Source organism: Anolis sagrei, chromosome Y, assembly GCF_037176765.1.
Source record: "Anolis sagrei isolate rAnoSag1 chromosome Y, rAnoSag1.mat, whole genome shotgun sequence".
Lineage (NCBI taxonomy): Eukaryota > Metazoa > Chordata > Lepidosauria > Squamata > Dactyloidae > Anolis > Anolis sagrei.
The window spans coordinates 27,783,049-27,793,318 of NC_090035.1; positions in this window are offsets into that span (position 1 = coordinate 27,783,049).

Genomic DNA, 10,270 nt, shown 5'->3' on the forward strand with positions numbered 1-10,270 from the left:
AAGGGGGCTCTCTGTGCCAAGTTTCGTCTTTCTTGGTATTTGCATAAGTTTCACTGTGGGTTCAGGAAGTGAGTGAAGGGACTGGAAGTCCCATCATCCATCGTCCGTCCTCCTCCAAACAGCATCGGGATGTAGAGTGGGTCATGGGGGCTATGTGTGCCAAGCTTCGTCTTGATCGGACATTAGATGGGGGTTGCAGCAGTCTTGGGAAGGGAGTGGAGGTACTTGAATTCCCATCATCCATGGTCTGTCCTCCTCGAAAGTGCACCAGGATGTAGAGTGGGTCATGGGGATTCTGTGTGTCAAGTTTGGTCATAACCAGTTATTGGCGATGGTCTCAGTGGTCTCAGAAAGTGAGTGAAGTGTCTGCAAGTCCCATCATCCATTGTCAATTTTTTCCAAACGACACTAGGATGTAGAGTGGGTCATACGGGCTCTCTGTGCAAATTGTGATCCTGATCCATCACTGTTGGCAGTTGTAATGGTCTCAGGAAGGGAGTGCAGGTAATGCAAGTCCCATTGTCCATGTTACATCCTCCCCCAAACTGCACCAGGATGTAGAGTACATCATGGAGACTCAGTGTGCCAAGTTTGGTCTTCATCGGTAATTGGATGAGGGTTGCAGTGGTCTCAGGAATTGAGCAAAGGTACTGCAAGTCCCATAATCCATGGTCCATCTCCAGCCAAAACACACCAGGATGTAAAGTGGTTCATGAAAGGTCTATGTGCCAAGTTTGGTCCTGATCAGTCATTGGATGAGGTTAACAGCGGTCTCAGAATATTAGTGATGGTACTGCAAGTCCCATCATCCATAGTTCATCCTCCTCCAAACTGCAGTAGGATGTAGAGTGGGTCTTGTGTGCTCTGTGTGCCAAGTTTGATCTGTATTGGTAATTTTCTGACAGAGCCCTTGGCCTTTTCCTTTCTTCTCTTTGTCATCTTGGAATCTTGGAATTTAAGCTGACCAATCAGAGACCACATGCAAATTTCCTTCTGTCATGTCCCCGTTTCTTTCATGAACCCTTTTCTCCACCAGGGGCTCCTGTTGCAGCAAGCCAATCAGGGACCATATGCAAATAGCACCACAGCAGCAGCCAATCAGAATCTTGGAACTTTCAGGCTAGCCAATCGGAATGCTGGCACATGCACCGCCACACCGCCACATGTCCGCCGCATACAAACTTTGATTTTTATTATATACTAGCTTGTGGACCCGGCGCTGCCCGGGTTATTAGAGAAAGGAATTGAATATCAAGGTTGGTCTTTATTTATATGGCTTGCAGTGGTCTCAGGAAGTTAGTGAAGGTACTGAGAGTCCCATCGTCTGTGGTCCATCATCCTCCAAACTGCACCAGGATGGAGAGAGGGTCATGGGGGCTCTGTGTGCTAAGTTTGGTCTAGATCAGTCATTGGATGAGGGTCACAGCAGTCTCAGAAAGTGAGTTAAGGTACTGTGTCCCATCATCCATAGTCTCCCTCAAACATCACCAGAATGTTGAGTTGGCCATGGGGGCTCTCTGTGCCAAGTTTGCTCTTTATTGGTATTTGGATGAATGTCACTGTGGTTTCAGGAAGTGAGTGAAGGTACTGACTTGCAGTAAACATGCCCATCATCCATTCTTCTTCCTCCTCCAAACAGCACCAGGATGTAGTCTCTCATGGGGGCTCTGTGTGCCAAGTTTGGTCCTGATTGGTCATTAGATGAGTGTTGCAGCAGTCTTGGGAAGTGAGTGGAGGTACTTGAAATCCCATCATCCATAGTCTGTTCTCCCCCAAACCTCACCATAATGTTGAGTTGGCCATGGGGATTCTGTGTTCCAAGTTTGGTCTTCATCAGTCATTGGATGAGGGTCTCAGTAGTTTCACTAAGTGAGTGAAGGAACTGCAAGTCCTATCGTCCATGGTGCATCATCCTCCAAACCACACCAGGATGTAGAGTGCATCATGGAGACCCGGTGTTTGGTCCTTATCGGAAAGTTTGGTCCTTATCGGAAATTGGATGATGGTTGCAGTGGTTTCAGGAATTGAGCGAAGATACTGCAAGTCCCATAATCCATGCTCGATCCACAGTCAAACCACACCATGGTGTAAAGTGGGTCATGAGAGGTCTATGTGCCAAGTTTGGTGTTGTTCAGTCATTGTTGAAGGTCGCAGCAGTCTCGGAAAGCGAGTAGAGGTACTTCAAGTCCCATCATCCATGGTGTGCCCTACTCCAAACCACAGTAGGCTGTTGAGTGGGTCATGGTGGCTCTGTGTGCCAAGTTTGGTTTTGTTCAGACATTAGATGAGGGTTGCAGCAGTCTTGGGAAGGGAGTGGAGGTACTTGAAGTCCCATCATCCATGGTCTGTCCTCCTCAAAAGTACACCAGGATGTAGAGTGGGTCATGGGGACTCTGTGTGCCAAGTTTGGTCTTGATCAGTCATTGGCAAGGGTCTCAGTGGTCTCAGGAAGTGAGTGAAGTGACTGCAAGTCCCATCATCCATTGTCAAATTCTTCCAAACCGCACCAGGATGTAGAGTGGGTTATGCGGGCTCTCTGTGTAAATTGTGGTCCTGATCCATCATTGTTGGCAGTTATAATGGTTTTAGGAAGGGAGTGCAGGTATTGCAAGTCCCATCGTCCATGGTGCATCTTCCTCCAAGCTGCACCAGGATGTAGAGTGGGTCATGGAGACTCAGTGTGCCAAGTCTGGTCTTTATCGGTAATTGTATGAGGGTTGCAGTGGTCTCAAGAATTGAGCAAAGGTACTGCAAGTCCCATAATCCATGGTCCATCCCCCGCCAAACCACACCAGGACGTAAAGTGGGTCATGAGAGGTCTATGTGCCAAGTTTGGACCTGATCAGTCATTGAATGAGGTTAACAGCGGTCTCAGAATGTGAGTGATGGTACTGCAAGTCCCACCATCCATGGTTCATCCTCCTCCAAACTGCAGTAGGATGTCGAGTGGGTCATGGGGGCTCTGTGTGCCAAGGCTGGTCTGTATTGGTGATGTTCTGACCCAGCCCCCTCTGGCCTTTTCCTTTCCTCTCTGAGGCTGTCCAATCAGAGACCATATGCAAATTTCCTTCTCATGTCCCCGTTTCTGCCATGAACTCTTTTCTCCACCAGGGGCACCTATTTATGCTGGCCAATCAGAGACCATATGCAAATAACACCACTGCGGCAGCCAATCCGAATGTTGGAACTTTCAGGCTGGTTAATCAGAATGCTGGCACATAACCGCCACACCGCCGCACCACCACACTTTTGTCCTCCACATACAAACTTTCACCTTTATTATATACTAGCTTGGGGACCCGGCGCTGCCTGGGTTATTAGAGAAAGGGGTAATGGCGGTTCTATATGCCAAATTTGGTCTCTATTGGTCATTGGATAACGGCTGCATTGTTATCAGGAAGTGAGTGAAGGAAGTTGAAGTCCCATCATCCATGGTCCACCCTCCTCCAAACAGCAGCAGGATATAGAGTGGGTCATGGGGGCTCTGTGTGCCAAATTTGGTCTTCATCAGTCATTGGATGAGGGTCGCAGTGGTTTCAGTAAGTGAGTGAAGGTACTTCAAGTCCCATCATCCATCGCCAATTTTTTCCAAACGATACCAGGACCTAAAGTGGGTCATGAGAGGTCTATGTGCCAAGTTTGGTGAAGGTACTGAAAGTCCCATCATCCATGGTCAACCCTCCTCCAAAACTGCAGCAATATGTAGAGTAGGTAATGGGGGCTCTGTGTGCCAAGTTTGGTCTTGATTGGTCATTAGATGAGGGTTGCAGGAGTTTTGGGGAGTGGAGGTACTTGAAGTCCCATCATCCATGGTCCGTCCTCCTCAAAAGTGCACCAGGATGTAGAGTGGGTTATGGGGGCTTTGTGTGCCAATTTGGCCTTGATTGGTCATTGGATGAGGGTCACAGTGGTTTCAGTAAGTGAGTAAAGATACTGCAAATCCCATCATCCATGGTCCATCCCCCTTAGAACTGCATCAGGATGTAGAGTGGGCCATGAGTACTCTGTGTGCCAAGTTTGGGCCTGGTCTGTGATTTGTAAGGGCTACAATGTTCTGTGGGAAGTGAATCGGGTGATGGTACTGCAAATCCCATCATTAGTGGCCCATCCTGCCCTGAACTGGACTGGAAGTCCCATCATCAATCGTCCGTCCTTCTCCAAGCAGCATCGGGATGTAGAGTGGGTCAAGGTGGCTCTGTGTGCCAAGTTTGGTCTTGATCGGACATTAGTAAGGGTTGCAGCAGTCTTGGGAAGGGAGTGGAGGTACTTGAAGTCCCACCATCCATGGTGTGTCCTCCTCGAAAGTGCACCAGGATGTAGAGTGGGTCATGGGGACTCTGTGCCAAGTTTGGTCTTGATCAGTCATTGGCGAGGGTCTCAGTGGTCTCAAGGAAGTGAGTGAAGTGACTGCAAGTCCCATCATCCATTGTCAAATTCTTCCAAACCGCACCAGGATGTAGAGTGGGTCATGCCAGCTCTCTGTGTAAATTGTGGTCCTGATCCATCATTGTTGGCAGTTTTAATGGTCTTAGGAAGGGAGTGCAGGTATTGCAAGTCCCATCGTCCATGGTGCATCCTCCTCCAAACTGCACCAGGATGTAGAGTGGGTCATGGAGACTCAGTGTGCCAAGTTTGGTCTTTATTGGTAATTGGATGAGGGTTGCAGTGGTCTCAAGAATTGAGCAAAGGTACTGCAAGTCCCATAATCCATGGTCCATCCCCCGCCAAACCACACCAGGCGTGAAGTGGGTCATGAGAGGCCTACGTGCCAACTTTGGTCCTGATCAGTCATTGGAAGAGGTTAACAGTGGTCTCAGAATGTGAGTGATGGTACTGCAAGTCCCATCATCCATGGTTGCAGTAGGATGTCGAGTCTGTCTTGCAGGCTCTGTGTGCCAAGTGTAGTCTGTATTGGTAATTGTCTGACTCAGCCCCCTCTGGCCTTTTCCTTTCCTCTCTTAGTCATCTCGGAATCTTGGAATTGAGGCTGGCCAATCAGAGACCATATGCAAATTTCCTTCTCATGTCCCCGTTTCTGCCTTGAACTCTTTTCTCCACCAGGGGCTCCTTTTGAAGCTGGCCAATCAGAGACCATATGCAAATAGCACCACTGCGGCAGCCAATCAGAATGTTGGAACTTTCAGGCTGGCCAATCAAAACGCTGGCACATACTCCTCCCGTCGCACCGCCACACTTTTGTCCTCCACATACAAACTTTCACCTTTATTATATGTATAGATATAGACTAGCTTGGGGACCCAGTGCTGCCCGGGTTATTCGAGAAAGGAATTGTGAGTCCCATCATCTGTGGTCCATCGTCCTGCAAACTGCACCAGGATGGTCATGGGGGCTCTGTGTGCTAAGTTTGGTCATGATCAGTCATTGGATGAGGGTCACAGCAGTCTCAGAAAGTGAGTTAAGGTACTGCAAGTCCCATCATCCATAGTCTCCCTCAAACATCACCAGAATGTTGAGTTGGCCATGGGGGCTCTCTGTGCCAGGTTTGGTCTTTATTGGTATGTGGATGAATGTCACTGTGGTTTCAGGAAGTGAGTGAAGGTACTGCAAGTCCCATCATCCATTGTTCGTCCTCCTCCAAACAGCACCAGGATGTAGAATCTCTCATGGGGGCTCTGTGTGCCAAGTTTGGTCTTGATTGGTCATTAGATGAGTGTTGCAGCAGTCTTGGGAAGTGAGTGGAGGTACTTGAAATCCCATCATCCATAGTCTGTTCTCCCCCAATCGTCACCAGAATGTTGAGTTGGCCATGGGGGTTCTGTGTGCCAAGTTTGGTTTTTTGGGCATTAGATGAGGGTTGCAGCAGTCTTGGGAAGTGAGTGGAGGTACTTGAAATCCCATCATCCATTGTCTTTTCTCCCCCAAACCTCACCAGAATGTTGAGTTGGCCATGGGGGTTCTGTGTTCCAAGTTTGGTCTTCATCAGTCGTTGGATGAGGGTCTCAGTAGTTTCACTAAGTGAGTGAAGGAACTGCAAGTCCTATCGTCCATGGTGCATCATGGACCACACCAGGATGTAGAGTGCATCATGGAGACCCGGTGTGCCAAGTTTGGTCCTTATCGGAAATTGGATGATGGTTGCAGTGGTCTCAGGAATTGAGAGAAGATACTGCAAGTCCCATAATCCATGCTCGATCCACAGTCAAACCACACCATGGCGTAAAGTGGGTCATGAGAGGTCTATGTGCCAAGCTTGGTGTTGTTCAGTCATTGTTGAGGGTCGCAGCAGTCTCGGAAAGCGAGTAGAGGTACTTCAAGTCCCATCATCCATGGTATGCCCTCTTCCAAATCGCAGTAGGATGTAGAGTGGGTCATGGGGGCTCTGTGTGCCAAGTTTGGTTTTGTTCAGACATTAGATGAGGGTTGCAGCAGTCTTGGGAAGAGAGTGGAGGTACTTGAAGTCCTATCATCCATGGTGTGTCCTCCTCGAAAGTACACCAGGATTTAGAGTGGGTCATGGGGACTCTGTGTGCCAAGTTTGGTCTTGATCAGTCATTGGCAAGGGTCTCAGTGGTCTCAGGAAGTGAGTGAAGCGACTGCAAGTCCCATCATCCATTGTCAAATTCTCCCAAACCGCACCAGGATGTAGAGTGGGTTATGCGGGCTCTCTGTGTAAGTTGTGGTCCTGATCCATCATTGTTGGCAGTTATAATGGTTTTAGGAAGGGAGTGCAGGTATTGCAAGTCCCATCGTCCATGGTGCATCCTCCTCCAAGCCGCACCAGGATGTAGAGTGGGTCATGGAGACTCAGTGTGCCAAGTTTGGTCTTTATCGGTAATTGGATGAGGGTTGCAGTGGTCTCAAGAATTGAGCAAAGTACTGCAAGTCCCATATTCCATGGTCCATCCCCCGCCAAACCACACCAGGACGTAAAGTGGGTCATGAGAGGTCTATGTGCCAAGTTTGGTCCTGATCAGTCATTGGATGAGGTTAACAGCGGTCTCAGAATGTGAGTGATGGTACTGCAAGTCCCATCATCCATGGTTCATCCTCCTCCAAACTGCAGTAGGATGTCGAGTGGGTCATGGGTGCTTTGTGTGCCAAGTCTGGTCTGTATTGGTGATGTTCTGACCCAGCCCCCTCTGGCCTTTTTCTTTCCTGATTTTGTCATCTCGGAATCTTGGAATTGAGGCTGGCCAATCAGAGACCATATGCAAATTTCCTTCTCATGTCCCCATTTCTGCCGTGAACTCTTTTCTCCACCAGGGGCTCCTATTGAAGCTGGCCAATCAGAGACCATATGCAAATAGCACCACTGCGGTCAGCCAATCCGAATGTTGGAACTTTCAGGCTGGTCAATCAGAATGCTGGCACATACACCGCCACACTGCCACACTTTTGTCCTCCGCATACAAGTTTTGACTTTTATTAGATAGATAGATAGATAGATAGATAGATAGATAGATAGATAGATAGATATAGGCTAGCTTGGGTACCCGGCATTGCCCAGGTTATTTGAAAAAGTTAGTTTTAATTGTACAAAATGCATAAGGTTGTGGGTGAACTACAACTCACATCATGCCAGGTCAACCCCGAAAAACTTAATCAGTACTTAAAGTTTGTTATGTCAGGAAAGTTTGCTCTAGATGCATCATCTGTGGGGTTCGGTGTGTGCTCTAGTTGTAGGGTAAACTACAACTGAGTCAGTCCCCTCAAACCCCTCCAGTAGGGGTTCTGTATGTCAAGTTTGGTCCAAGTCCATAATTGGTGGTAGTTGTAGGTGAACTACAACTACCAGAAAGGAAGATCAATTCCCCCCCAAACCTTTCCAGTAATCAAATTTTAGCATATCAGGTCTGTGTGCCAAGTTTCGTCTAGATCCATCAGTGTTTGGGTTCACAGTGCTCCCTGGGTGTAAGTGAATTACAACTCCCCGAAATCAATGTGAATTTCCTCCAAATAGCTCCAGTATTTTTTGCAGGTAATGGGGACTCTGTGTGCTAAGTTTGGCCCAATTTTATTTTGGTGGTGTTCAGAGTGCTCATTGATTACAGGTGAACTATAAATCCCAGTACCTACAACTCTAAAATGTCCAGGCCAATTCCCCTCAAAACCCACCAGTATTCAAATTTGGGCATATCAGGTATGGATGCCAAGTTTGTCTAGATCCATCTTTATTTGGGTTCATTGTGTGCTCTGGATGTAGGTGAACTACAACTCCTATAAATCCCTCCCAAGACCTCTAGTATTTTTTGTTGGCCATGGGGATTCTGTGTGCCAAGTTAGTTCCAGGTCCATTGCTGGTGGAGTTCAGAGTGCTCTTAGATTCCAAGTGAACTATATATCCCAGCACCTACAACTCCTATAAATCATGGTTGTTGTTTTTTGTTTTTTGTTTTGTTTGTTTGTTTTTTGTCGTGTCAGGAACAACTTGAGAAACTGCAGGTCGCTGTTAGTGTGAGAGAGGGAAATCATGGTGAATTCTCCCCAAACCTCTCTAGTATGTTCAGTTGCTGATCAATTCTTCTGTTTAACTGTGTGCAATAGAAAATAATAAGAAAGGGTTCAGGAAGAGGCAATGAGCAGAGTCATGCAAATTCCACACCAATTGAGAGAGAAAGGAACACTGGGATGTCTGTGGTGGAGTTAAAACAGAAAATCTAGGATGAAATTGTCCCTGTATGAAAGTCTTCACTTCGGTGGTGGGCAGTGTGGTATTGGTGGAGGACATTGGCAGGGCTTTTGTACAAGTTCATGGCACTCACTATAACCTGCAATGTCATTGGAGAGAGGGCCATTGATGTCTTTTGAGGAGTGGGAGCTATAGCTGTTTTTAGAGGCAGGAGGTTGTCTGCGTAAGTTGACACCCCAGCCACACACACATACATATTTTCACTTTTATTATGTGTATAGAAGTGCATTTCCATACATGTATCCCTGTGGAATTCTTTTTCCTTTTTTTTAGTTTGGGCCAATCAGTCCTCTAATCTGTTCCAGTCATTTTGGATTCTGATCCTATTAGCTATCCTTCCCAACTTGTCATCTATCCATTTGGTGCAAGGGTTTAGCTCTACTTTTTATTTTTCCCTTGGCCTTTCCCTCTCCCATGAAGGCTAACGATATTCACACAACTCTTAGCAAAGTTTCCCCCTTCTTTTGCACAACTCTCTGATATCCAAAGCAATGAATCTTCCCTGTCCTCCATTAGGGCTCTTATCAATTGGGAGCCCTAATTATATTCCAAGCAGATAATTATATTAATGGGCTAATTAGCACTTTTGGTGATTACGGCTCTTAAAAAAAGGAATGACACACAACGGGGAAGGAACCAAAACAGAGGCATCTCAATGAAATAAAAACAAGCAAAACATGTTCTTGCACCAGCAATGCATATGAGCAGAATTTAGGGGAAAATATTATTCTTTGTTTCTTTATTTGCTGCAAGCAACACAACCAAATTGTTGGGTAGATTTCGGCAGTTACGAGTCAAAGACAGTTATCTCCCATCCAAGCTCTAATTTCAGGATTTTTCTCATTTTAGGATCATGGAAAGGTCTTCTTCGAATGGCGACGGATCCAAGGATGGTCAATGGAAGCTTTCTATGAAATCAGTGGCCTTCCAGATGTACTGGATTCAACCCTCATAATCTCTAACCAAAATGGTTGGGGCTTCTGGGAGGTAGAGCCCAAAAAATATATCCTAAAGACCAAGATATAAAACCCCCAGATAGTGGCTTTTGACCATAGGGCAAGGACTCTGGACAACGGGGTTCAGATCCCCACTCAGCCTTTGAAACCCATAGAGTGAGCGTGGGCAAGTCAGTGTCAGAGGAAAACAATGACCAACCCCTCTGGACAAACCATATGTCGCTAAATAACCTGATAACACACAAGGATTGCTAAATAAACCTCCACAAATAGACTTTCATTTTGTGTTCCTTCCTCAAAACTGCGTAAAGTTCAGACTTAAGTATTGACTTCAGAAAAGAACACAGAAAACTAACCAAGGGGCCAGTGGTCTCTATGTCTGGATCTACATGGCAATATAATCTAGATTCCCCCTCGATGGACTGTCACCTTGTCGTGGTGAGGGGGCTTGCGTGTTCTGATGAACCTGTAGGCACAAAAACTGGAGCCGTGCACACCCAGGAGTGGCCACGGGGGAGGTTCCAGACCAAGCACAGTCCGAAGACCCAAAGACCTCAATGGCAGAGCAGGTGGAGGATAACATGGTACATGTTACAACGGCTGTGAAGGCAGAAGAAGGCTGCAACAGACTGAGAAGCCATGGTCATTGTGTTAAACTACACCA